This window comes from Somniosus microcephalus, unplaced genomic scaffold, assembly GCF_052327205.1.
Source record: "Somniosus microcephalus isolate GS21.2 unplaced genomic scaffold, FLI_Smic_1.0 unresolved_chr8, whole genome shotgun sequence".
Classification (NCBI taxonomy): domain Eukaryota; kingdom Metazoa; phylum Chordata; class Chondrichthyes; order Squaliformes; family Somniosidae; genus Somniosus; species Somniosus microcephalus.
In genome coordinates, this window is record NW_028225186.1 from 36,259,845 (window position 1) to 36,263,187 (window position 3,343).

General features: G+C 43.0%; 1 pseudogene; it reads right to left on the reverse strand.

Moving 5' to 3' along the window:
- Nucleotides 1-281: 281 nt before the first annotated feature.
- On the reverse strand, nt 282-1,099 carry LOC147085910 (putative G protein-coupled receptor 139; annotated as a pseudogene).
- Between the last annotated feature and the right edge of the window lie 2,244 nt (nt 1,100-3,343).

Consider the following 3,343-nt stretch of genomic DNA (forward strand, 5'->3'; position numbering starts at 1 on the left):
GTGGGTATCTCACCCAATCCGTGTATATGAGTCACGGATATGTGGGAGGGTTTTAGTGATTACTGTCGGAGTTTGGCAGAGAACTGTGTTAATGTTACGCTGTTGTCTCTGTCAGAGTGTTAATAGCCCTGAGGGAAGTGGGAAGCTTCACGGTTCACAGGGTGTCTCTGGTGGTTGGTTATGATACACACAGTGTGTTAATATTAACATGTGTCACTGGCCCCTTGGTTTGGACAGCTTATGAGGTGGGATATAGTTATGATGCTGGAAAGTTCTTCTCATCATTTAATTAATTTAACAATTAGAGTAAACGGATATTTCATCGCATTCTTCAACTGCTCTCTGAACCTAGTCTGGGTCACGGCGTAAATACAAGTGTTTGTGCAGCAACTCAGGAGCTGGAGCATGAATCCAATTTTTTGCACGTAAATAGGTAGATATACAGACTGATACCCCAAAGCATCCGGCTCCATACAGAATACAACATGAAGATTGCCCATAAGAGTATGACATTTCCCGAGATAAGAAACAGTAAAATTATGGATTTCCTTCGACTCTCCATCTCTGGGTCTTTGGGGCTCTCCCCACTGCTGTTTCCCCGGAGCCTCCTGCGGGCTCTGCTGGCCACTAAAATGTTTCTGACGGTTAAAGCATTGAACAGCAGAACCAGAACAAATGGGACACACGGGGTGAGAATATAATGAAGGAGTTCGATTGTTGCCCAGACCCATGAATACATAACATCGAATGTTACACTACAAAACCAGGGAGTGTTCGTAAACACATATTTACCAGTCATCATAAAATACCAGGGGATGTCCTTTAAACAGCTCAGCGCAATCAGTGTTCCTAAAACCACAGCTGCTGTTTTCTCGGTGCAATATTTAGTTTTCAGCTTCTGGCAACAAATGGCCACAAATCGATCAAAGGTGAAGCTGATGGTGAACCAGACAGAACAGTCTGTGGCTGCATAAAGCAGGACGGCGTGTATGTTACACAGGGGGATATAGTGCATGAAACCAAACTGTCTCGCATAAACAATCGGAACCTGCCTCAATATCAAGTCGAGGATAATGACCAGTAGATCCGCCGCTGCCATTGCCACCAGGTAGCGAGTGACACATTTCGTGAGACCGCACTTTCCCCGAGACAAGATCACAATCGTCACTAAGTTAACTGTGAGGAAGGAAAATAAAGAGAGAAATTATAAATCAGGCTGGGACCAAACGCAGCAGTTTTCTGGAATTACATAAGAACATAAGACCATAAGAAGTAGGAGCAGGATTAGGCCATACGGCCCCTCGGGCCTGCTCTGCCATTCAATAGGATCATGGCTGATCCGAACCTAGACTCACGTCCACTTCCCTGCCCTCTCCCCATAACCCTTAATTCCCTTATCTGCTAGGAAACTGTCTATCTCCGTTTTAAATCTATTTAATGTTGCAGCTTCCACAGCTCTATGGGGTAGCAAATTCCATAGATTCACCACTCTCTGAGTAAAGAAGTTTCTCCTCATCTCAGTTTTGAAAGGGCAGCCCTTATTCTAAGATTATGCCCCCTAGTTCTAGTCTCACACATCAGTGGAAACTTCCTCACCGCATCCACCCGATAAATTCCCCTCACAATCTTATATGTTTGGATAAGATCGCCTCTGATTCTTCTGAACTCCAATGAGTAGAGGCCCAAGCTACTCAACCTTTTCTCATACGTCAACCCCCTCATCTCCAGAATCAACCGAGTGAACCTTCTCTGAGCCGCCTCGAGAGCAAGAAAATCTTTTCTTAAATATGGAAACCAAAACTGCATGCAGTATTCCAGGTGTAGCCTCACCAATACCCTGTATAACTGCAGCAAGACTTCCCAGTTTTTATACTCCATCTCCCTTGCAATAAAAGCCAAGATTCCAATGGCCTTCCTGATCACCTGCTGCACCTGCATACTAACTGTTTATGTTTCATGCACCAGGACCTCCAGATCCTTTTGTACTGTAGCACTTTGCAGTTTCTCTCCATTTAGATAATAACTTGCTCTTTGATTTTTTTCTGCCAAAGTGCATAACCTCACACTCTCCAATATTATATTCCATCTGCCAAATCTCTGCCCACTCACTTAGCCTGTCTATGTCCTTTTGCAGATTTTTTATGATCTCCTCACTCACTGCTTTCCCTCCCATCTTTGTATCGTCGGCAAACTTGGATATGTTGCACTCGGTCCCTTCCTACAAATCATTAGCATAGATTGTAAAGAGTTGGGGTCTCAGCACTGACCCCTGCAGAACACCACTAGTTACTGATTGCCAGCCCGAGAAGGAACCATTTATCCCAACTCTTTGTTTTCTGTTAGATAGCAAATCTTCCACCCATGACAGTATATTACACCCAATCCCGTGATTTTTCATCTTGAACAGTAATCTTTTGTGTGGCACCTTGTCAAATGCCTTTTGGAAGTCGATATACACTACATCAACTGGTTCCCCTTTATCCACCCTGTATGTTACGTTCTCAAAGAATTCGAGCAAATTTGTCAAACAAGACTTCCCCTTCATATAACCATGCTGACTCTGTCCTATTAAATTATGTTTATCCAAATGCTCTGTTACTGTTTCCTTAATAATGGACTCCAACAGTTTTCCAACCACAGATGTTAGGCTAACTGGTCTATAGTTTCCAGCTTTTTGTCTACTTCCCTTCTTAAGTAAGGGTGTTATATTAGCAGTTTTCCATTCTGCCGGGACCTTTCCTGAGTCCAGGGAGTTTTGGAAAATAATCACTAATGTATCCACAATCCCTACCGCTACTTCTCTCAAGACCCCAGGATGTAGGCCATCAGGTCCGGGGGATTTATCAACCTTAAGTCCCATTATTTTACCGTGTACTATCCCCTTAGTGATTATAATCGAGTTTAGCTCCTCCCCCTGCCCCCCCATTGCCCCCTGTTTGTCCAGTGTTGGGATATTTTTAGTGTCCTCTACTGTAAAGTCTGATACAAAATATTTGCTCAGCGTCTTTGCCATCTCCATGTTCCTCAACACTAGTTTCCCGGTCTCATCCTCTAAGGGACCAACTTTAGCCACCCTTTTTCTTTTTATACAGCTGTAGGAACTCTTGCTATCTGTTTTTATATTTTTTGCTAGTTTACTTTCATAACCTATCTTCCCCTTCTTAATTAATCTTTTAGTTATTCTTTGCTGGCTTTTAAATGCTTCCCAATCTTCTATCCTCCCACTAGATTTGGCTACTTTATATGCCCTTGTTTTCAGTCGGATACTATCCTTTATTACTTTACTAAGCCACGGATGGCTGTCTTTTCTTTTACTCCCCTTTTTCCTCAGTGAATATATTTT